This window comes from Taudactylus pleione, unplaced genomic scaffold, assembly GCF_031769625.1.
Source record: "Taudactylus pleione unplaced genomic scaffold, aTauple2 ptg000603l, whole genome shotgun sequence".
NCBI classification, from domain to species: domain Eukaryota; kingdom Metazoa; phylum Chordata; class Amphibia; order Anura; family Myobatrachidae; genus Taudactylus; species Taudactylus pleione.
Genome location: NW_028285005.1, coordinates 238,060 through 264,755, shown reverse-complemented (window position 1 = coordinate 264,755; position 26,696 = coordinate 238,060). Strand labels below are relative to the sequence as shown.

General features: G+C 43.2%; 1 protein-coding gene across 1 annotated transcript in view; it reads left to right on the top strand.

The window, feature by feature from the left end:
• Positions 1 to 26,696, top strand: part of LOC148480720 (uncharacterized) — an 82,971-nt gene that overhangs the window by 13,392 nt on the left and 42,883 nt on the right. The window lies entirely within an intron of this gene.

Below are 26,696 nucleotides of genomic sequence, written 5' to 3'. Positions count from 1 at the left end.
CGTATTGTTAACATTAAATTATTTCATGGGCAGCGGGAAACTGTTTTGGAAAATGCTTATAAGGACGCTGAGGCCCAGTACCTCTTGTCTAAAGAGATCTCAGATTGGGAGGTTATGCTTCATGTCCAGCGGGAGTGGCCGGATCACCTGTTTGATAAATCTAAGCGTACACTACTTTTTCCCCATCATAAGAAATACTCACAGGCTGATGTTGGGATGGAGTTACATAGCTTATTTGGCAAAAGGGGATGGTTTTCCAGAGCAGTCTCGGGTATCCTTGATTCCTCTGGAATATTGCATACCTCCGCTCTTTTTATAACGGATGTGTTTCTGCAATATTACTCCTCTCTTTATGCTACTAAGGTGTCATATTCTCCCTCCCAGCTTCGTGCCTATTTAGAAGGAATCCATCTGCCCTGTCTTGAGACTGATGCAGTTGATTTATTAGATGCTCCTTTTACAGAGGAGGATCTGGAGGTTGCTATCTTCTCCTTTCCACACTGTAAAGCTCCCGGAATTGATGGTGTCCCGATAGAGGTGTATCAGAAATGTAAAAACGTCTTTATCCCGCATCTTCTCAAGACTTTTGATGCTCTTCTAACTGCTGATTGTCTACCGCCATCAATGTTGGAGGCCTTGGTTGTAGTGCTCCCACAGCCTGGGAAGGACCCCCTTTATCCAGACTCTTAGAGACCTATTTCTCTTCTTACCATTGACAGAAAAATATTGGCTAAACTTTTACTATTCGTCTTAATTCTATTATTAATTCTATTATACATCCTGATCAAACCGGCTTCATGTCAGGTAAATCCACTACTCAAAATCTTAGGCTCCTTTCCTATCATATGCAGATGTCCCATAGGGATGCCCCTGAAGCTGTGGTGGTCTCCTTAGATGCAGACAAGGCCTTAGATTCCATGGAATGGGAGTATTTATGGGAGGTCTTGTCTAGGTTTGGTTCTGGTTCCCGTTTTATTAGCTGGGAGTGGTGGTGAATGGTTGTATTTCCTCTTCCTTTTAAGCTAGGGTGTGGCACACGCCAGGGGTGTCCTTTATCCCATGCATTGTTTGCACTGCCTATCGAGCCCCTGGCGTGTCTCATTTGTGCAAATTCAGCCAGGGCCAGATTAAAGGGAGGAGGACAAAAGCAGTTGTCCCGGGGCCCCCACACCTAGGGGGGCCCCACACAGCAACAGCACCAAAACAGGCAATATTTTATTAAGCCCCGTCCACCTTGCAGCAAAATGCTGCAATTCGCAGGACAGCCGGTTGGAGGCGGAGCCAATATGATGTGATTGCGTTAAAATTGCCATTTGGCCCCTCCTTTTTCTGACCCGCAAATTGCTGCATTTTGCCACGAGGTGGCGGAGCTTAATAACATGGTGCCATCCCATCCATAACATGCAGTCTGCAGATGCTGCAAGTTAAGTGTATGTGTGTTTGTGTAATTTATGTGTGACACATGCATGTGTGGTGTATATGTTTTTCTGTGTGAATATACACTACCGTTCAAAAGTTTGGGGTCACCCAGACAATTTTGTGTTTTACATGAAAACTGACTTTTATTTATCAAATGAGTTGTAAAATTAATAGAACATATAGTCAAGACATTGGCAAGGTTAGAAATAATGTTTATTAAGTGAAATGATAATTTTGTCCTTCAAATTTTGCTTTCGTCAGAGAATGCTCCTTTTGCAGCAATTACAGCATTGTAGGCCTTTGGCATTCTAGCTGTTAATTTGTTGAGGTAATCTGAAGAAATTTCACCCCACGCTTCCTGAAGCACCTCCAACAAGTTGGATTGGCTTGATGGGCACTTCTTGCGTACCATACGGTCAATCTGCTCCTACAACAGCTCCATGGGGTTGAGATCTGGTGACTGCGCTGGCCACTCCATTACAGACAGAATACCAGCTGCCTGCTTCTTCCCTAAATAGTTCTTGCATAATTTGGAGGTGTGCTTTGGGTCATTGTCCTGTTGGAGGAGGAAATTGGCTCCAATCAAGCGCTGTCCACAGGGTATGGCATGGCATTGCAAAATGGAGTGATAACCTTCCTTATTCAAAATCCCTTTAACCTAGTACAAATCTCCCACTTTACCAGCTCCAAAGCAGCCCCAGACCATCACATTACCTCACCATGCTTGACAGATGGCGTCAGGCACTCTTCCAGCATCTTTTCACTTGTTCTGCATCTCACAAATGTTCTTCTGTGTGATCCAAACACCTCAAACTTTGATTCGTCTGTCCATAACACTTTTTTCCAATCTTCCTCTGTCCAATGTCTGTGTTCTTTTGCCCATATTAATATTTTCCTTTTATTGGCCAGTCTCAGATATGGCTTTTTCTTTGCCACTCTGCCTAGAAAGCCAGCATCCCGGAGTCACCTCTTCACTGTAGCGTTGACACTGGGATTTTGCGGGTACCAGTTAATGAAGCTGCCAGTTGAGGACTTGTGAGGCGTCTATTTCTCAAACTAGAGACTCTAATGTACTTGTCTTCTTGCACAGTTGTGCACCGGGGCCTCCCATTTCTCTTTCTACTCTGGTTAGAAGCTGTTTGTGCTGTTCTCTGAAGGGAGTAGTACAGACCGTTGTAGGAAATGTTTAGTTTCTTGCCAGTTTCTTGCATGGAATAGCCTTCATTTCTAAGAACAAGAATAGACTGTTGAGTTTCACATGAAAGTTCTCTTTTTCTGGCCATTTGGAGAGTATAATCGAACCCACAAATGTGATGGTCCAGATACTCAACTAGCTCAAAGGAAGGCCAGTTTTATAGCTTCTCTAACAAGCAAACCCATTTTCAGCTGTGCTAACATAATTGCACAAGGGTTTTCAAGGGTTTTCTAATCATCCATTAGTCTTCTAACGCGCTTAGCAAACACAATGTACCATTAGAACACTGGAGTGATGGTTGCTGGAAATGGGCCTCTATACACCTATGTAGATATTCCTTTAAAAACCAGACTTTTTCAGCTAGTATAGTCATTTACCACATTAACAATGTATAGAGTGTATTTCTGATTAATTTAATATGTTATCTTCATCAAAAAAACAGTGCTTTCTGTCAAAAATAAGGAAATTTCTAAGTGACCCCAAACTTTTCAACGGTAGTGTATGTAGGTATGTATGTTTGTGTATATATGTACAGTATTTGTGTATATCTATAAGCACAGTGTGTGTGTAAGTATATAAATATATGTATGTGTGGTGTGTGTATATATATATATTTATATATACGGAACTCCCCCCTTCCCTGTAAAATCCTGCGTTTGCCCCTGCTGACTGTATCGTGTTCCGGGATGGCTGCAGCGTGGTGATGGAGGTCCCGGCCACTCAGTGCTTCCCCGTATCCTGGCGTGTCGGGGCAGTATCTGCGCACCTGCCCAAGCACACCCACTCCCTGTCCTGCCTGCCCATGCAGCTCTCCTGCACAAATATACATATGTATATACTTTTAATACAATTATATTGAAAAGGGCCCCACAAGGTTGTTGCCCCAAGGGCTCCACAAACCTTAACCCGGCCCCGGATTCAGCTATTCAGGGCCTGCGGGGGGGGCCGTGTAATGGACACAAAAGCTCTTTATGCGGGTGATATTCTGCTGTTTCTGGTGGACGCGGGCCCATCTTTAGAATGTTTGATGGACGTTATTAAGCATTTTGATTGTTTTTCAGGGTTGCTGATTAATTGGTCCACGTCTAGTATTTTTCCTTTGATTGGTTCCTGCCTTTTCCCTTCTCTCTCCTGCCCTCTACAATGGACTTTCTCCTTTCGGTATGTGGGTGTCTTCATCTCGCCTAATCCTGCTGATTTTGTAGAACTTAATGTGGTGTCCATTACCATTAATGTCTATTTAGCCTAAATACCTTTATGTCCTACAGCATTCACCTGTATTTATTCCTAAAAAAGTTTTCTCCCATATTGAGTTTATTTTACCTGTTTTTGTGTGAGAGGATAAGAGACATCTGATTGCTCTCCGTACCCTATGTAGTACCTAAATCTGCAGGTGGATTGGCCCTTTATAATTTACATATTTACTATTTGGCGTCACAACTGTCGCATTTGGTGCCCTGGTTATCTGTTGGTACTGACACCACTCTGGCGGGATTTCTTGGTGAGCAAACAGGGTCCCCTTTAGCTCCTTTATAAATGTTATTCTCCGTAAAATGCCGGATAGATATCTCCACTTACTTCGACAAGTTGAACTGGTTTTGCCCTTTGCTCAGGGATTGTTTGGGGATGAGGGTGTGGATCCTGATGTCTGCCTGTGGTTTAATGATGGTTTTGGATGTGCTGGGATCGGAGACCTTTTGGATTTCTTATGGTATCAAAACTACTGGTCATTTGTTTCATAATGGGGTGCTCCACTCCTATGACCATTTGCGTATGGAGTTTGGCCTTCCTTGTACAGCTTTTTATAGATACCTTCAGCTCCGTTGCACCCCTGAACACTCAGTTTGGATCTGATTCTATTTTATTAACACCTTTTCTTCTTAAATTTACACTCCTTCAAGTACCTGTTTGTAAGACAGTCTCCTATCTTTATAGTGATCTTACATCTCATAAATTTGCCAGATGTCCTTCTTCCCCTTAGGAATAAATGGGAATCAAACTTGGGTTCTCTTCAAGATGATCAAATGGTTCTATAAGGTATACTTCCCCTTGTGTTCTCTTCAAGATAAGCAATGGTCTCAGTTGTTGGGTTCTATAAGGTATACTTCCACTTGTGTTCTCTTCAAGATGATCAATGGCCTCAGTTTTTGGGTTCTATAAGGTACACTTCCCCTTGTGTTCTCTTCAAGATGATCAATGGTCTCAGTCGTTGGGTTCTATAAGGTATACTTCCCCTTGTGTTCTCTTCAAGATAAGCAATGGTCTCAGTTGTTGGGTTCTATAAGGTACACTTCCCCTTGTGTTCGTTTCCAACAAATCCATTATTTTATTTTCCACAGATCCTACCGTTCCCATTCCTATTGCACGTATTGATACTAATATTCCAACTAATTGCCCCAAATGTCATGCTCTTAGCTGTGAATTTTGGCATTTGTTATAGGATTGCCCTAGGGTTAATGATTTTTGGAAATTAGTGTGGTCGGATATGCAATTTACTTTCCCATCATTACTTCCTCCAGAAGCAAAACGTTATCTATTCACATTATTGCCCGCTCCTGGTGTGCTCCAGATCCTCCCAACATACACAAGTGGTGGGTGCTGGTTAGTGATACCACTGACCATGAACGTTATGTTTATATTAGTCATAAGGCCCTTCCCAAATGCCACAAGCTATGGGATAGATGTGCTCTTTCCTCACTGGGCCTTCGTAGACCTGTGTGAGATCCCTCTGTGTAATCTATCCCCTTCTATCTTCCCGCTCCTTGTCTCCTTAGTTTACCCCTTTTCCTTTCTTTTCATTTGGTCATTTTCTTTTTACCTCCATGCGTGAGGTGTTTATATGCTATATCTGTGTTTACGGGTTCAGCTTATCACTGATAACCCTCTGAATGTATATTTTGTTATTTATTGATTTTTTTTTTTTTTTTTGCTGGCAACACGTTTTTTGCAAACTTATTCGTATTTATTTTTTGTTCTGTTTATATGTAGAAAAATTTTCAACAAAAAGTTACATGATTAAACATGTATTATAAATTATAAGACACTAAGAATGCAGTATTCTAAGTAATATATGAGCATGCTGATCTCCTAATGTAGGAGTCTGACAAGTAGACTTGCTCTGTTGGTTTAACTCTTCCTTTCAAAGAGATTGACTTCCCATGCAACTATGTTTATATATGTGTGTATGTATATACAGTGCATCCGGAAAGTATTCACAACGCTTCACTTTTTCCACATTTTGCTATGTTACAGCCTTATTCCAAAATGGAATAAATTCATTTTTGTCCTCCAAATTCTACACACAATACCCCATAATGACAACGTGTAAAGTTTTTTTTTAGATTTTTGCAAAGTTAATAAAAAAAACCCACTAAGAAATCACATGTACATAAGTATTCACAGCCTTTGCCTTGAAGCTCAAAATTGAGCTCAGGTGCATCCTGTTTTCACTTATCATCCTTGAGATGTTCCTACCGCTTAATTGGAGTCCACCTGTGGTAAATTCAGTTGATTGGACATGATTTTGAAAGGCATACACCTGTCTATATAAGGTCCCACACTTGACAGTGCATGTCAGAGCACAGACCAAGCATGAAGTCCAAGGAATTCTCTGTAGACCTCCAAGACAGGATTGTCTCAAGGCACAAATCTGGGGAAGGGTACAGAAAAATATCTGCTGCTTTGAAAGTCCCAATGAGCACAGTGGCCTCCATCATCCATAAATGGAAGTTCGGAACCACCAGGACTCTTCCTAGAGTTGGCCGGCCATCTAAAATGAGCGATCAGGGGAGAAGGGCCCTAGTCAGGGAGGTGACCAAGAACCCGATGGTCACTCTGTCAGAGCTACAGCATTCCTCTGTGGAGAGAGAAGAACCTGCCAGAAGGACAACCATCTCTGCAGCAATCCACCAATCAGGCCTCTATGGTAGAGTGGCCAGACGGAAACCACTCCTTAGAAAAAAGCACATAGCAGCCCGCCTGGAGTTTGCCAAAATGCACCTGAAGGACTCTCAGACCATGAGAGACAAAGATTGTACTCTTTGGGGTGAATGCTAGCCGTTATGTTTGGGGGAAACCAGGCACCGCTCATCACCAGGCCAATACAATCCCTACAGTGAAGCATGGTGGTGGCAGCATCATGCTGTGGGGATGTTTTTCAGTGGAAGGAACTGGGAGACTAGTCAGGATAGAGGGAAAGATGAATGCAGCAATGTGCAGAGACATCCTGGATGAAAACCTGCTCCAGAGCGCTCTTGACCTCAGACTGGGGCGACGGTTCATCTTTCAGCAGGACAATGACCCTAAGCACACAGCCAAGATTTCAAAGGAGTTACTTCAGGACAACTCTGTGAATGTCCTTGAGTGGCCCAGCCAGAGCCCAGACTTTAATCCAATTGAACATCTCTGGAGAGATCTGAAAATGGCTGTGCACCGACACTTCCCATTCAACCTGATGGAGCTTGAGAGATGCTGCAAAGAGGAATGGGTGAAACTGCCCAAAGATAGGTGTGCCACGCTTGTGGCATCATATTCAAAAAGACTTGAGGCTGCAATTGCTGCCAAAGGTGCATCAACAAAGTATTGAGCAAAGGCTGTGAATACTTATGTACATGTGATTTCTTAGTTTTATTTTTTTTTATTAAATTTGCAAAAATGGCAAAAAAACTTTTTACAAGTTGTCATTATGGGGTATTGTGTGTAGACTTTTGAGGAGAAAAATAAATGCATTTCGTTTTGGAATTAGGCTGTAACATAACAAAATGTGAAATAAGTGAAGCGTTGTGAATACTTTCCGGATACACTGTATGTATGTATGTATGTATATATGTGTGTGTGTGTGTATAGTTATATATATATATATATATATATGTGTATGTATGTATGTATATATATTCCCATTCCTTGTATGAATATTTCCTAATATTCGGGAAAACCTGTTTATAAACCCTAACTGGGGTTATGACTACAGATATGTCCCTTTAATTGGGATAACTAATGCATTCTATGTCTATGTACAGGTACTCTTCTCAGTATAGATTCTGGTACTCCATATTATTGTCTTGTCGCATATCTCACTAAAATGAGTCTCTAAAGTGGCCCCTAGGTATATTTCCTATCAGAACATAGAGAATCCAGGTTCTCTACCATCCTCAGGGCTTAATGGGTTAATTTCTATCAGACTGCAGTTCCTGCTCCTATGCCTGAAGGCCTGGGGCCACCTGCTGATATAGGCAGGGTCAGGCCTGGGTTGTACTGGATTGGTGGGCATCTAGTAAATCCTTGACCCTGCGGATCTATTTTATTGTTTATTTTCCATATCCCTCTTGTTGTGATCACTATTACTGTCAGGGATCTGGGGGATCTGTGAGGTTCTGATTTTGTTGTGGACCCGGGGTGGTGATAGGAGCAGACACAGAAGCAGACTTAAATGAAAAAGTGGAGTTTTTAATAAGTGGCTTAGAAGACATGGGAATGGCAAATGAAAAAGTCCTGGTATAGCACTAAAGTGCACTTGATAACTGTAGTGGGGGTTAATGGGAGAATGTCCAGATAGTGACAGGCAGAGGCAGTCCAGTATGTAAATATGGTGAGCTGTAGCAAATGCAGGAAGAGGTAGTGAGTCCAGCTGGGAGTGAAGGGAGGCAAGGTGCAGGGAAACAGCTGGTTCAGGTACTCAGGCAGGTCAAAAGGTATATGGAGGGTGCAGGGTAAGTCCAGCAGGTTGGAGCAGGCAAGGTTCAGGCTAGTAGCGTTTACAAGCAGTCAGGTAAGGCACAGGTACTCTCTCTCAGCCACAGCTGAGAAACACGTTTCACTGGCAAAGGAAGGAAGGCTCTGGACCTTCCTAAATACTCAGTGCCGCACTGTGACTTGGCTGGAATGAGCACATGACCTACCAGGATTGGACAGCTGGAATCACATGGCCGCAGGCAAGATGGCAGCACCCATGCCAACGGAACGGAACACCGCCATACCTCACCAGGCCTAGTGACAATGTGCCCGCACAGAACCACGCGCAGCCAATACCCCTCGCCAAACACCAGCACCGCTGCCAGAGACCCTCCGCCATAACGACCTCACAGGTAATACCCGGTGACTACCATGCCAAGAAACCCTGGCCATGACAGTACCCCCACCCTTATGGGTGGCCTCAGGACACTCACCAGGCTTCTCTGGATGGGCAGCATGGAACCTCTTGATGAGTGCAGGAGCAATGGATATCTCGGGCATCGGTACAACAACATTCCTTTGGGCCATAGCCCCTCCAGTCCAGTAGATACTGCAAATGTCCTCTGCAGAGACGGGAATCCAAGACCTGGGAGACCACATACTCCACGCCCCTTTCAGTCTGGACACAGGGAGAAGCAGGCAGGACTCTGTGGAATTTGTTTAGCACCAGGGGTTTTAACAGGGAGACATGAAAGGAATTGGGAATTTTCAGATAAGGAGGTAGCTGAAGGCGATAAGCCACAGGGTTAATGATTTCTATGATGGAGAAGGGCCCGATGAAGCGTGGAGCAAATTTCATAGATGGTACTCTAAGCCGTAGGTTCCGGGTGGACAACCAGACTTTGTCTCCAACTTGCAGACGTGGTACTTTCCTACGCTTCTTATCAGCTTGAAATTTGTAACGGGAAGACGCCTGCTCCAGGTCAGTACGAACTTGAGACCAGATTGATGCAAATTTCCGTACAGTGTCTTCTACAGCTGGGACATCAAAGATGGGCAGGCTTTGAAATTCACGGATCCGATTATGAAGGCCATAGACCACTTGGAATGGCGTTTGGTTCGTGGAAGAGTGGTAGGAGGCGTTATGTGCAAATTCAGCCCATGGCAGCAAAACAGACCAATTGTCTTGGGAAGTTGTCATAAAAATCCTCAGGATGGTCTCAAGGTCTTGTTTACCCCTCTCAGTGGAACCGTTGCTTTGTGGGTGATAAGCCATAGAAAAATTTAGCTTTACTTGCAATACAGAACATACGGCTCTCCAAAATTTTGCTGTGAACTGAACACCACGGTCAGAGACTATCTCAGCAGGAAGACCATGGAGACGGAAAATATGTTGAACGAACAAGTGAGCCAAGTGAGGAGCAGAAGGCAATTTCTTTAGTGGTATGTAATGGACCATTTTAGAGAATCGGTCTACTATGACCCAGATGGTAGTGAACCCTTGAGAATTCGGCAGATCCGTGACGAAGTCCATGGAGAGATGCGTCCATGGACGTGATGGAATAGTTAATGGCAACAAATCACCAGCCGGTGCCTGACGTGAAGATTTATGCTGGGCACACGAAGAACATGAAGAAATAAATTCTGACACGTCTGCTTTCATGGATGGCCACCAGTAGCGTATTTTTAAAAATTCCAAGGTCTTCCGGGTACCTGAGTGACCTGCAAAGTGAGAGGAATGAGCCCAGGTGAGGAGCTGCTTCCTTAACTCTGGGGCCACAAAGGACTTCCTAGTAGGGGGCTTTAACTGTAAGGTGGCGAAGACTCTTGACTCCAAAACAGGGGTATTTTGTTGATTCTCTGATTTGTTATCACAGAGGAAAGATCTGGACAGAGCATCTGCCTTTTGATTAAGGACTCCAGACCGGAAGGTCAGGGTGAACTGGAACAGAGCAAAAAATATTGCCCATCGGGCCAAACGAGGACTCACGCACTGAAGATTCTTTAGGAAGAGAAGATTTCTATGGTCCGTGAAGACAGTGAAGGGAAACTTGGCCCCTTCCAGCAGGTATCTCCATTCTTTTAATGCCAACTTCACTGCTAAAAGTTCTTGTTCACCAATGGCATAATTTCTTTAGGCAGGAGAAAATTTCTTGGAGAAAAACCCACAGGGATGAACTCTATTATCATCATAACGCTGGGAAAAAACTGCACCCACGGCCTCTGATGACGCATCCACTTCCACTAGAAATGGCTTATCCAGATCTGGTTGTCGTAGGACGTGCTGAAATAAACGCCTGTTTTAAAAGTTGGAAGGCAGTCTCTGCCTCAGGTGACCATAGGGCAGGGTTAGCGTCTTTTCGGGTCAACGCGGTAATGGGGGCCAATAATGATAAAAATCCTTTAATAAAACGTCTATAGTAGTTGGCGAACCCAAGCAATCTCTGGATGGCTTTCAAAGTTTGAGGACGGGACCAATCCAAAATCGCCTGCACCTTCTTGGGATCCATTTCTAGACTGGAGCCAGAGATGACGTAACCAAGGAATGGCACACTGGGAACCCCAAAGACACATTTCTCCAGTTTGCAGTAAAGGTGGTTCTTTCTCAGACGGGACAATACTTCCTTCACATGTTCGTGATGTTTTGTTACAGAAGACGAAAAAAAACAATATATCGTCCAGGTAAACTACAACCGAGACGTACAACAAGTCCCGGAAAATCTCATTAACAAAGCCCTGAAACACGGCAGGGGCATTGCACAACCCAAAGGGCATCACAAGGTATTCAAAGTGTCCATCTCTAGTATTAAAGGCGGTCTACCATTCATCGCCAGCACGAATATGGATGAGATTATAAGCCCCTCTCAGATCCAGCTTTGAGAATATGATGGACCCTTTAACTCTGTCAAACAACTCTGAGATCAGGGGAAGAGGATATCGATTCTTAATCATTATATCATTGAGGCCCCGGTAATCTATACAAGGTCTTAGGCCTCCGTCTTTCTTGCCAACGAAAAAGAAGCCGTCTCCAGCGGGAGAGGTGGAAGGATGAATAAAACCCTTCGCTAGGTTGTCCTGGATGTACTCAGACATAGCTTGAGTCTCAGGCATAGAGGATATGTGCGACCACGGGGTGGCATCTCAGGCAGCAGCTCGATAGGAAAGTCCCATTCTCTGTGGGGAGGTAAGACGTTCGCCTGTTGCTTGGAAAAAACATCAGAGAACATCTGATACTCCTTGGGAATAGCTGGAGATGTTAACAAAGCTGTCTTTCTTACAGGTTGTATTTTGGGAAGACAGGATTTCTGACAGGCAGTTCCCCATTAAAGAATCTGCATTGAACACCAGTCTATCCTGGGATTATGCTGGCGTAACCAGGGTAGTCCTAAAATAATTTCTTGAGAAGCCTCTGGTATCACTAAGAACTTTAAAGACTCGGAGTGGAGTGCCCCAACACAAACCAATACTGGTTGAGTTTCCTTGGTGACCACTCCTTTAGCTAGAGGACGTCCATCTACAGAAGTCAGGGAAATTGCGTGTTTGAGAGATGAACAAGGAATCTGTAGTTTATCAACTAGGCTGGATGAAGTTTCCGGCTGCTCCAGAGTCTAGTAGAGCAGAGACGAAGACAGGGTTGGGCTTGAGATCCAAAGCTAAGGAAATCTTGAAATCTTTAGTATTTGGGGACGGGCATATAACTCCTAACTTGATGTCCCCAAGGTCAGTTAGGAACGGGAGTTTACCGACTTGCGTGAGCAGGAGGCCACCAGGTGACCCGAATCTCCGCATTACAGAGGATTTTTAGCATTCTTCTCTGACGTTCCTCTTTGTAGAGATGGGTTTGGTTCACCTGCACAGACTCCTCATCTATAGGAGGATGGGGTCGACGGGTAGGCAAGGGAGGCGTAAATGACCTTTGCCGGTCAGTTCTGTGCTTTTCAGCCTGACGTTCTCTGAAGCGTAGGTCAATTTTGTTGCAGAGTGAGATCATATTTAAATTAGTGGGAAGCTCACAGGTAATCAGATCATCTTTTAATCGGTCGGAAAGGCCATGCCAAAAGGCTGAGGTGAGGGCCTCCTCACTCCACTTAAGCTCTGATGCCAAGATTTGAAACTGTACTGCATATTGGCTGACAGGACGGGTTCCTTGTCTCAGGGTCATGATGCTGGACGATGCTGACACTGTGTGTCCAGGTTCATCGAAAATCCTCCTGAATGAAGATAAAGTCTGTATAGTTATCCAGCAGCGAGTCTGAACGTTCCCAGAGTGGGGAGGCCCAATCCAAAGCCGAGCCGGTCAACAAAGACACAATGTATGCCACTTTAGTTCTAGCAGTGGGGAAGTTATCAGGCTGTAATGTAAAGTGTATATCACACTGATTTAAGAAACCACGACAGAGTTTAGGATTGCCATCAAATTTGCTTGACATGGGGAGATGTAGACGAGGGGATACCCTGGTCCCTGTATTACCAGGCACAGGAGGAGGTGAAGTTGCTGATACCCCTGGGTGATTAATGAGGTTTGCAGATTATCTTGGCATTTAGACATCTCCTGTAGAAACTGAGCCATTTGATGTTGTATAGCTTCCAGGTTTTCTAAATGACCAGCAATACAGCAAAATAAATCCGTGGCCGGATCCATGGGGCCGTTCAAACTGTGAGGTTCTGAATTTGTTGTGGACCCGGGGGGGTGATAGGAGCAGACACAGAAGCAGACTTAAATGAAAAAGTGGAGTTTTTAATAAGTGGCTTAGAAGACATCGGAATGGCAAATGAAAAAGTCCTGGTATAGCACTAAAGTGCACTTGATAACTAGTGGGGGTTAATGGGAGAATGTCATGATAGTGACAGGCAGAGGCAGTCCAGTATGTAGATATGGTGAGCTGTAACAGAATGCAGGTATGATGAGCTGTAACTGAATACAGGTTTGATGAGCTGTAACTGAATGCAGGTATGGTGAGCTGTCATAAATGCAGGCTGAGGTAGTGAGTCCAGCTGGGAGTGAATGGAGGCAAGGTGCAGGGAAACAGCAGGTTCAGGTACTCAGGCAGGTCAAAAGGTATATGGAGGGTGCAGGGTAAGTCCAGCAGGTTGGAGCAGGCAAGGTTCAGGCTAGTAGCATTTACAAGCAGTCAGGTAAGGCACAGGTACTCTCTCTCAGCCGCAGCTGAGAAACACGTTGCACTGGCAAAGGAAGGAAGGCTCTGGACCTTCCTAAATACTCAGTGCCGCGCTGTGACTGGCTGGAATGAGCACATGACCTACCAGGATTGGACAGCTGGAATCACATGGCCGCAGGCAAGATGGCGGCGCCCATGCCAACCGAACGGAAACACCGCCAGACCTCACCAGGCCTAGTGACAATGTGTCCACACAGAACCACACGCAGCCAATGCCCCTTGCCAAACACCAGCACCACTGCCAGAGACCCCCCACCATAACAACCTCACAGGTAATACCCGGTGACTACCATGCCGAGAAACCCTGGCCGTGACACCCCCCACAGCCTAACCCTATCCCCTCACAGCTTAACTCTATCCCACACAGCCTAACTCTATCCTCCACTGCTAAACCCTACCCCCCTCACAGCCCAACTTTATCCCCTACAGCTTAACTATAACTCCCAGATTTACACTGCCCCCCCAGATTAACCCTAACCCCCAGTCTAAACCTTGTCTCCACAGCCTAACCCAATCACTTCACAACTTAACCCTAACCACCCCACAGCCTAACCATAACCCCCACAGATTTACCCTAACCCCCCAAACCCTAAGCCTTCCACCCACAGCCTAACTATCCCCCCACAGCTTAACTTTAACCCCCTCAAAGTATCTCACCCACAGCCTAACCTTAGTTATTACAGTGTCCTGTATAGATAATGAAATTAACTCTAGGCATTGTCCTCAGTAGCATATGAGTAACAGTAATATTTCCCAATACTTTTATTCTACGCAATCCCAATACCAAATTCTTACCCCAATAGTGCAAAAGTTATTCATTGCAAATTTTTTTTTAAATTAAAGCTATTATATCTTCAATGTCTAAATATACTGTTGTTACACTGACAAATATTCATTACCCATTGTCATTAAGGATAAAATGAGCACAGAAATGTATGTGTATGCATGTGTGTGCTGTAATATGATCAGGGTAGGAAGTCCCCCTACTTCGGTAGATGGACACCTCCAAACACACAGCTGCCAGGAAACAACACACCAGTCCAGGGATTTCATGCGAGCTAGCCGCAGCTAGTTTTTATTGTGCAGTAAAACAAAAATAAATCTTAGTCTGTCTGAGCACTAACTAGACAATAAATTCCCTCTCAAAGTGGCAGGGCCTACTGCCTTAACCACCAACATAGGCATATCCACAGTACTTACAAGTGGTACATCACAGTGTCTTTTTAAAAGACTGCCTGCTCTCCCAGGTATGAGACACTGAGCCAAACCCTGACAATGCCATTTATTAGCCTCTCATAGCTGTCACTGATCTCAGGCTGAAGGTCTAAACACCTGAACCATGTCTTGTGGATGGAGCCTTCCCTTCTCTCTCACATCCACACCTCCAGGACCAGTTATCCAGCTTTTACTTAAAGCCCAAACTCTAATCAAGCAAACACAGACATTTCCTGGAGGTTTAAAATACATAGGTCAAAAACCTTGGACACACATATATGCCATTTAGCACTTTACCAGTGCTTCTATCACATATCCCCCCCTTTGTTTTAACCTGTAGGCGGAACTGCAGCCCCCATATAAAACACATGAGACAAAGCATCTGCATTGGCCAGCTGGCTTCCTGGCCTGTACACTACTGAAAATGTAACATTTTGCAGCACCAAGAACCACCTTGTTATTCTCCCATTGCTCTTTATTCTTTGACCATTTTAAAGGGGCATGACCAGTACTCATCCTGAATTTCCTCAGATTTAGGTATTGTCAGAACTGGTTGGGTGCACAATGCTACTTTTAACTGCTGAAAAGACTTTTCTGCTTCAGGACTCCATTTAACCATAACTTTTTTTTTGCCTTTGGTAAGGTCTGTCAGTGGGACTGCAATGGTGGCAAAATTGGGTATACACTCCTACCCCGTGATTCCCAAGAATGTTCACATCTGCTTCTTATTTAGGGGTCGTGGCCAATATTGTAGTGCCTCGATTTTACTAAGTTGGGGCTTCATCAAACCCCTGCCAATGGTGTATGCAAAACACTTTACTTCTTCCATCCCTAGACAACACTCTGTCCCCAGGAGCAAATACACGTAACTGGGCATTGCAATTGTACACCCACTGCTGTGCCTGCTCCAAGTGCTCTCTCACTATCGGCACCACTGCAGCAATTCTTTCCTGCATTTGAGAAACATGTTCAATAACTGTTTTATATGGACTAGACTGCCCCTCCCATTTCTCTTTGGCAATATCCAGTAATCCCCTTGGATGTCTCCCATGCAACACATCAAAAGGTGAAAACCCTGTGGAGGATTGGGGGAACCTCTCTTATGGCCAGCAATAAATAAGGTAATAATCCCAATCTCTTCCATAATTGTCCACTGCTTTCTTTAACAAATTTTTTAAAGTTTTGTTACACCTCTCCACCAACCCATCAGTCTGTAGGTGATACACAGAGGTTCATAACTGAGTAATTTTAAACAGGCGCATAACTCATGATTTTCAACATAAAGGGGGTACCTTGGTCAGTCAGGATTTCCTTAGGTATTCCCAACCTGCTAAAGACATGGACTAAGGCTCTAGCAATGGTCTTTATTGACGTATTGTGCAATAGTATTGCTTCTTGGAACCTGGTTGCGTAATCCATTATCATCAAAATATATTGATGGCCTCGGGCAGATTTCATTAGAGGTCCAACCAAATCCATAGCTATTCCTTCAAATATAACCTCAATAATGGGTAATGGAACAAGTGGACTTTTAAAATGTGGCCTTGGAGCATGATACTGACATTCAGGACAGGATGCACAATGTTCAGATAACTCTTTATAAACCCCAGGCCAGAAAAACCTCTGTAAAATTCACTCAGTGGTTTTTTCTACCCTGAGGTGACCTGTAGTTATGTGACCATAAGCCAGGTCTAACACCGTTCTATGTTATCTTTGTGTGTAGGTTTCAAGCAGAATCTGGCTTACCTAAGCATCTGCCAATGCCATCACCATGGATTTTACAGGATGCAAGTTAATGTCCAAAACAACAGATTGGTGTCAGTCACTTTAAATTTCAAATGTAAACTTTTCCTATTGCTGCAATTTTTAGTGTGTATGCCCACATTCTCCACCACTTGTAATATGATAGGGGTAAGAGGTCCCTCTCCTGGGGTAGATGGACACCTCCAAAACACAGCAGCCAGGAAACAGCACACCAGTCCAGGGTTTTTGTGCCAGCTAGCCGGAGCTAGTGTTTATTGTGCACTTTATCAGTGATTCTATACAATCTAGGTGACAGACACTGTGTATATAACTGTATATAATTGTTAGTTAAATCTGTTTTATTTTCATCATACAAACAGAATATAATACTGAGAATAATAGCCATGTATGCCATATTAAATAACAAGTACAAATATCTTTGATCCCTGAGTGCTATAAGAAAGAGAAATATCCAGTCACACAAAACAGCATGCCCACCATTAGAGTAAGCAAGAAAACATAGACAATAATACACTCTGATGCCAAAATAGGCAGGGATCACAATAATGACAGTATATATACACTTATGTTGGCTATACAAAGGTGCCATTAATAATTCACTACAATAAATCAAAGTATAAAAGAAAGGAGGAATAAAAATAGGAAAATACATAAGAATAGAGGAGGGGGGGGGGATCTATGCCCATACCATATAAGGGGTATTTAATAGAGGAAAAAAAACACTACAATATTAGCAATCACATAAACAACATGCTATTCTTACTACATGGAATGGCGTACTATGTCTATAATAAGAATATATGATGTTCCAGAATGCACATAAAGAAATGTTCTACAGTATCGTGGAATTCTGGAAATAAGGAGAACTCAATGAGGAGCAATATGTGACTCTGCCGAGAGCTGCCTATATAGGTACCAATCTGTGGTCTCAGAGTATGATGTGAGTCTGCTGAGAGCTGCCTATATAGGTACCAATCTGTGCTCTCAGAGTATGATGTGAGTCTGCTGAGAGCTGCCTATATAGGTACCAATCTGTGGTCTCAGAACATGATGTGAGTCTGCTGAGAGCTGCCTATATAGGTACCCATCTGTGGTCTCAGAGTATGATGTGTCTACCGAGAGCTGCCTATATAGGTACCAATCTGTGGTCTAAGAGTATGATGTGAGTCTGCTGAGAGCTGCCTATATAGGTACCTATATGTGCTCTCAGAGTATGATGTAAGTCTGCTGAGAGCTGTCTATATAGGTACCAATCTGTGCTCTCAGAGTATGATGTATGTACCGAGAGCTGCCTATATAGGTACCAATCTGTGGTCTCAGAGTATGATGTGGGTCTGCCGAGAGCTGCCTATATAGGTACCAATCTGTGGTCTCAGAGTATGATGTGGGTCTGCTGAGAGCTGCCTATATAGGTACCAATCTGTGGTCTCAGAGTATTATGTGAGTCTGCTGAGAGCTGCCTATATAGGTACCAATCTGTGCTCTCAGAACATGATGTGAGTCTGCCGAGAGCTGCCTATATAGGTACCAATCTGTGGTCTCAGAGTATGATGTGTCTACCGAGAGCTGCCTATATAGGTACCAGTCTGTTGTCTCAGAGTATGATGTGGGTCTGCATGAGAGCTGCCTATATAGGTACCAATCTGTGGTCTCAGAGTATGATGTGTCTACCGAGAGCTGCCTATATAGATACCAATCTGTGGTCTCAGAGTATGATGTGAGTGTGCCGAGAGCTGCCTATATAGGTACCAATCTGTGGTCTCAGAACGTGATGTGAGTCTGCTGAGAGCTGCCTATATAGGTACCCATCTGTGGTCTGAGTATGATGTGTCTACCGAGAGCTGCCTATATAGGTACCAATCTGTGGTCTCAGAGTATGATGTGAGTCTGCTGAAAGCTGCCTATATAGGTACCAATCTGTGGTCTCAGAACGTGATGTGAGTCTGCTGAGAGCTGCCTATATAGGTACCCATCTGTGGTCTCAGAGTATGATGTGAGTCTGCTGAGAGCTGCCTATATAGGTACCAATCTGTGGTCTCAGAACGTGATGTGAGTCTGCTGAGAGCTGCCTATATAGGTACCAATCTGTGCTCTCAGAACATGATGTGAGTCTGCCAAGAGCTGCCTATATGTGCTCTCAGAGTATGATGTGAGTCTGCTGAGAGCTGCCTATATATGTACCAATCTGTGGTCTCAGAGTATGATGTGTCTACTGAGAGCTGCCTATATAGGTACCAATCTGTGGTCTCAGAGTATGATGTGTCTACCGAGAGCTGCCTATATAGGTACCAATCTGTGGTCTCAGAGTATGATGTGAGTCTGCCGAGAGCTGCCTATATAGGTACCAATCTGTGGTCTCAGATTATGATGTGAGTCTGCCGAGAGCTGCCTATATAGGTACCAATCTGTGGTCTCAGAGTATGATGTGTCTGCCGAGAGCTGCCTATATAGGTACCAATCTGTGCTCTCAGAACATGATGTGAGTCTGCTGAGAGCTGCCTATATAGGTACCCATCTGTGGTCTGAGTATGATGTGTCTACCGAGAGCTGCCTATATAGGTACCAATCTGTGGTCTCAGAGTATGATGTGAGTCTGCTGAAAGCTGCCTATATAGGTACCAATCTGTGGTCTCAGAACGTGATGTGAGTCTGCTGAGAGCTGCCTATATAGGTACCAATCTGTGGTCTCAGAGTATGATGTGAGTCTGCTGAAAGCTGCCTATATAGGTACCAATCTGTGGTCTCAGAACGTGATGTGAGTCTGCCGAGAGCTGCCTATATAGGTACCAATCTGTGGTCTCAGAGTATGATGTGAGTCTGCCGAGAGCTGCCTATATAGGTACCAATCTGTGGTCTCAGATTATGATGTGAGTCTGCCGAGAGCTGCCTATATAGGTACCAATCTGTGGTCTCAAAGATCTTTAAAATTTGGGCTTGGGATGCAGAGTCTAGGGACTCAATATAATAGCACCATTTATTATAATATTTTTCCACTCGCTTGTTAATGTCTGGGAATGTGTCTCTCTCTTCTCTCTCTGAAATAGATGGAGAGAATGATTTCGTCCAGTGACATAATATCATCTTCTGTGCTACTGTTACTATAATCGTAAGCAGCGGAATCAACTGTTTCCTATTAGGATTTAAATCCCAATTTGAAAAATCTGAAAAAATACAGCTTCTGGGTCTGGGGTTACTGAGATGGAACTGAGTTGACAATTTAATAATTTATGCCAAAGCTGTATTATTTTCCTGAAATCTCACATGCAATGCATGAACCCTACAGATAAGACATGATATTTTGGGCTTTCTTCTGCATAGACTGTACTGAAATGGTGTCTTTGAGTAAGAGAGATATAGGCACTGAAAATTGTTCAAATATGTACTTCTTGTAAGTAAGAAGAATGCAATATTTGGGATCATAATGCTGAAACAGATCCTCACTATTACACAGGGAAGGTAAATCTGATTTCCAGAGAGTTCATGTTTTATCTCTCAAAGTGTTGGATAAGATATCTACTACTAAAGAGTAAAGATATCTCGTCTTGTATGGTAAAATGAGAGAGTTGCTTAATAGCGAGCATATAGGATCACGAGAAGTAGGATCTATGGCCGGAGGAATGGAAGAAATTAAGTGTCTTGTCTGCAAGTACATATAACAGTTAGTGTGTGGAATATTGAATTGTTGGTGAATATCAGAGAAGCTAAGTAAGTTGAAAAGGGAGGGAGGTTTAACCCCCTATTGTTCCTCAGCACACTGAATTATACTAGCAACAATATATGAACACTATATGGTAATAGAACTTCAGAGATGTTGGTTGCCTACTTGGTATGACCCCTCCCTTTCATGCACCTGAAAAATACTACCAGATTGAGAAGCTGCCATTTTTTTTGTTTGAAGCTAAGTTGTCAGGATCTGTTACTCAATCATTTATCATGACATACTGTGTGTGTCACAACTCTCGGACGGATTGTGGATGCGGCCCATATTTAGGGAGTTGGCTAGACCAATGCCTGAGGTGTGGAGTCTAATGTGCCGACGGTATTCACCAGGGACCCACGCAAGAAGGTATGGACTTGGCTATGTCTGACACACAGATTGTGGCCCATAGGTTAGGTTCCCCTATACAGGAACTGGTGGACACTGGATGAGGTGCAGAAGAATAAATGTAGTCGACAGGCTGGGTCAAAACCAAACAGATGAAATGCTACCAGGGAGCAGGGAGCAGTCAAGGTCAGAATCAGATATCAGGAGCAGTACATGGGGTCAGACGAATTTGGAGTCGCAAACAAGCAAAGGTCAAGATCAGGACAACAGGTACTAGGAACGCTGGAGTATGGTATGGAGCCTATACTCTGGCACCTGTCTGGTGCCAGAGACTTCCTCTTATAGAGGAGGTTAAAATCTCACGCCAAACGTGACTTCACATTTGGCGCACCTGTCCCTTTAAATTTCTTTGCAGGACGGCGCGCGTGCTCCTAGGAGAGCCGCGATTGCCTGCACTTCCAGCCGGCATGTGGAGGACCCGGAGCAGATGTTACAGCACCACCCGCTGCCCGCTGCAGATTCCAGTGCTGCCGGACCCGGTAAGTGGTAACCGGTGTCTGGCGCACTGTCACAGTGTGTTAGACAATGGTGAGGGGAAGGAGGAATCACCCCACGGAGGAATATAGGGTGATGATCAGTAATTCCTATGGGGCTTTATATTTATAGCTCTCCAGGCACAATAGGAATCTCTAAGGATAATATAAGAGAGAAAGTGTGATGGGATATTTTTTGGACTTGTTGAATGCAGTAAAGCTGCTGGTGAATACGGGGAAATAGGGAATTATCTAGTCTTGTGTCTGTATATACACTACGGTTAGGGAGCCAATCACTAATATATCTAACACTGCCCTCCTGTGGTGATAAGGGGAACTTCTCCATGGCCATTCCAGGTCTCTTACCCTGCCAGGTAAATTTACACAACAAACATGAACTTTACCTTAGATCAGGTTTAGTAACACTGATAGGGATCATCTGTATTATAGAGAATATTTGGGGAAAATAACAGATTTAATGACAGCAATACAACCTAATAAGGATAACGGGAGTAGCCTCCAATTATCTAGCATTGTGGATATTATTTCAATAACTGAGGTGAAGTGAAGTTTGTATAAATTGGGTAAGGCTGAGGGGATTTGTACACTGAAATATTTTTTTGTGTTGTATTACGGTTGAAGGCACGTATTGTAGGGATATCTCCCAGGATGTTTATGGTGCGTGAAATTGGAAGTATCTTGGATTTATGAAAATTAACTTTGTCTCAAGAGAAAGTAGCAAATGAGGCGATGAGATCCATTATTACAGGTAATGACTGTGCCGGATTTGAGACAAACAATAGCATGTCATTTGCGAATAGAGCAACTTTAAGAGTTATTTCTCTTATGGAGATTCCCATAAACCCAGTGGAGGCTCTAAGAGCTATAGCCAAAGGCTCTATTGCAATGGCATATAAGAGAGGGGATAAAGGGCTTCCCTGTCTGATACCCGTCTGTATGGGAAAAGGTGAAGATAGGAAACCATTGCCGGACACCTGGGACTGGGAATTGGCATAGAGTGTTACCATTACATTTCTGAATGGGGTAGGGAAGCAAAATTGGTCTAGAGTGTGAAACAGGTGAGGCCAAGTGATAAGGTGAAAGGCCTTCTCGGCATCTAGGGAGAGGATGAGATTGAGATTTGAATCAGTGACCTCAGTGGAGGGCAAATGCTGGATAACAGATAGTAATCTGTGAACATTCAACACAGAGTTCTGACCCCAGATGTAGCTCATTTGGTCTCTTATGTATAATAGTTGGCAATAGTTGTTTGACCCTATCAGCAAAAATTTTTGTCAACAATTTTTAGTCAGAATTTAGAAGGGATATTGGTTTGTAAGAGGCGGGTGAGGATAGATCTCTTCCAGGTTTTGGAAGAACCTTCACAATCGCATGGTTAAAGTAGAGGGGAAGGGCATTACCAGGTAATAAATGGTTAAGAATGGATACTACAGTGTCAGCAATTGTAGATGAAAGTAATTTATAAAAGTCATTCCCAAGACCAGCAGGTCCAGGTACTTTAGCCAGCTTCAGGTGTTGAATGACTCTTTGTACTTCCTCTAAGGTCACCGGGGCCATTAATGCACCAAATTGTCATTATTTATGCTGCTACCAAATGGGACATGTGCAACTAATCACAAACTGATATTAAAGGGGATAAATGCAATGCTATTAATAGAACTGTATTGTCAGGGTAATAAGACAGATATCACATGGAGGGGAATATTTCAATCCACCACACTCTGTGCAAACAATACAAATGTTTCTATGGGAGATGTGCAATTATTTAATCCTTGATTATATACTGTTACCTAATGGGAAGTGTGGAATTATTCATACGCTGCTACTGAAGGGGGTATATGCAATATTCTAAAACAGATTTAGTGTTATTAGACGCATATAAACAGATATTATGTGGCGGTGAATATTTAAACCCATTATATTTTGTACAACATTACTACCTCTTGGGAGGTGTGCAATAATTCTATCCCTGTCCGAATATTATTGACATACTATGTTGTTGGACAACAACATACTGTAGGACTAATTGTGCAAGTGAATAATAGAACTAATCTCTTAAATAGTTTCATTCCCTACTCGGCAATATTCATTGTGACCGGTAAGTAATCTTTCAGATATCTGAGATTACCATATTTTTCAGAATTTCTCTTTATTAGTTTTCATATATTTTATTAAAGTAAAAGTTACGTTTCAAGTACTACAACCAACATACTTGTTACACATAAAGAGTACCCCAAAAATAAATTTTCTTTATTTTTGCCTTTGCAAAATACCAACCAGATATACAAATATATTGATTCCTGGGAGCACCACCAACACTCTATTACTTATAGATATGAACCCAATATAATATTCCCTACAGTTGGTTATAATAAATGATACACAATGTTATCACCATTCCTGTGCTGGATCTGTTTTCCCATTTCCTTGTGTTTCCCTTTTTCTACATAGGCTTCTGGTTTCAGGTCACTGTCTCCTGAAGAAATACTACATCCATATTCTCTTTGGCCAGATAAAGTAGTACCCTACACCTCTTAGCAGGAGAATTAATGCCCCCAATATCCCAAGATCCTATATTCAGCTGAGACATAATAGGAATAGACATGATGGTCATTTCCTTATAGATATCAGATAACAGGTATGAGTATGGGCACAACAGGGAAGAGAAAGTGGAGGAGGGAATATACATGAGGAAAAAAGACAGACACAGCAAAATAAGGGGAGCAATGTGATAATAACCCATAGGATAAACATCCCTGTAACAGAGCAGGTAAATATACCAGATCTATACAACTTCCTGGTGTAAAAAACCCAAACCACAATATGTACAGTAATACCATATACAGAAAACTTTCTGATCCCGAGCTTTTGGCCACTACCCCTACAGTACAGAAGCAGGGGGGGGGATATCATAGTGAGTATACTGGACCACAGGGGCAAACGCAGGATATTTAAAGGGGGGTTTCCAAATCCCCAATCTCGGGAAAAAAACAAAAAACTAATATATATATATATATACATACACACACATACATACATACACGCCTGTATATTTCTATACACACTATATTTATATATAAATATATGTAAAACTTAAATGTTATATATATAGTGTGTGTGTATGTATATATATAGTGTGTGTGTATGTATATATATATATTAGTGTGTGTGTATGTATATATATATATATATAGTGTGTGTGTGTATGTATATATATATATAGTGTGTGTGTATGTATATATATATATAGTGTGTGTGTATGTATATATATATATATAAGCACACCTTGAGAAAAGGCCGTTGAGGCCTTGAAACGTCAGTTCACGCTGGATTGCTCCATTGAGCAGGAGACATGGAATATATATATATATATATATATATATATAGTGTGTGTATATATATATATATATATATATATATATAGTGTGTGTATATATATATATATATATATTTATATATATAGCAAAGGGATGGAGCTCCAGGTCTCATATAGATTCAGAGAGAAGTGCAGGCAGAGACAGTATCATATATATATATATATTGTGACACAGTCAGATTAGGGGACCCTCTCCTGGGTAGAGGTCTCCTTCCTTACACACACAGCAGCTGGGAAACAGTACGCCAGTCTGGATTTGAGTACAAGCTGGTCGGCGCCAGTCTTTATTGTACAACGTCAGAAATAACATAAAGAAAACATAAACATAAATCCTAGCCCTGTCGGGGCTCTAACTTCACAAGTGGTTCCCTCACTCAAGGACCTGGCAGGGCCTAATGCCCTCACCAGCAACAAAAGCACAGCACTCACGGATAGATTTTCAAGTGTCTGAGCAAACTCCCTGTCTGCTCTCCCAGGTGAGACACTCAGCCCTAAACACACTAGGCTTATATTGGCCACTCTCAGGTGGAAACCCTAACAAGACTGTTACCAGGCTGCGAGAACCAAAACCTGGAGTGGCCGTGGGTGGAGCCCTCCCTCTCCTCTCACCCACAACCCCCAGGTCCCAAACCGGCTTTTCAAAAAGCCGAAACTCAAGCCTGCTACACTGCAGACTTTCTCCTGGGGGTTTAAAACACATAAGACAGGAATCTGGGACAAATGTACCTGCCACAGACCACTTTACCAGTGATCCTATCACAATATATATATGTATATATGTATACACACATGTGTATACATAATATGTATGCATACATATGTATGTGTATATACACATACATACATACACACACACATACATACATGCATACATATACATACCAGGGCCTGGGCTAGTGATGTTTTGGAAGGGCACCCTTGAAGCATTCATAAGCAATCACTCTAGAAACCATGAAGGTTTTCAAAGGGTTAACTCACCATCGTGCCTGTCTGGGCTGTGGAGAGCTCCCGTGCAGCAGCGTGTGTAGAGGGGGATGGTTTTGAACGTTCAGCAATGTGAGTGCAGAGAGAGGGTTCCCTTCCCTGCCTTAGCTAAAACAGAAGGGCTAGTTTTCTGACAGCCCGTGCGGAAGAAGGCTCGGGCTGTCAGTGTGTGTGTGCAGGGGGGGTTTCTAGGTACTCAGAAACCCCCTCTGCATGCGCTACTGGGACCATATATATAATAGAAAATAGTGACATAAAACAAGAAGAGAAATCAGACGTGTATAATAAACAATATATAAATACCCTAATCAGAAAAATAGGTTGGCATGAATGAGCTCTTAAGCAAAGCAGGAAATATGGATTTTGCATGTAAGCCCATGGAGCAGAAACTGGGTGGGAGATATCTGCACTTCGTTATTGAGCTTTCTCATGTAAATATGCTTGTGTGTCGTCTGGGCAGGTGAGGTCTTAGAAGGAATCCTCTTGGAACAAGCGGAGTCTAACAGGGTATATCAGTGTGAATTTCTTGCATTCCCGGATGAGTTCTGAGCAAATTGGTGAGGAAGCTTTTCAGGCACATGTGAGATCCACAGAAAATTCTTAGAAGATATAGAATTGATGGCCCTCCCAGGAGATATTCCTATTCTGCGAAACACTCCAAAATGCCGCCTTGTGGAGATAATTTCGGCATTTAAATGATGTGACCCTAGGTCTGGTATCTGTGGGTCTAGGAGAAGGACCCACTCTGAGATCCCGCTCTATCACCAGATCTTTGCATTCTTTGTAATGCCTAAAAGTGACGGTGATGTGGATGGAACAAACTGCCAGCGCCTGTCCCTTCACAGACTTAGGTGACCCCACCAGCCTGATGTTGTTTCTTCCAGACCTATTTTCAAGGTCATCAAGTTTGTTTTTCAATTGAAATTTCTCCTTTTCCAATTTTTTATGGAATATTGAACATCCGCCATATGGTTATAGAGGGAGCCTATTCTATGCTCTGCGTCAGACTCTGTGGGACAATTGCTGTAGCTGGGTTGAAATGTCACTAACAGCTTGATTTAAAAGGGGACCCATAGTGGATTTCATTGCCTCTACTACTGCACTGTAGGAGGTAGATCTGCGTTATACCAGCGTCAGAGGTTGCAGCTTTATTGTGTGCTGGTGTGAGTGCCTCCATGATAGCTTCAGCCCGGCGTTTTCCTTGTCTAGGTTGGAGCAGCAGAGGATGCAGGAGAGAATTTCTCCATAAAGCACTGGAGAATGTAATAGTAATGGGAATCCCTTTTGGAGACTG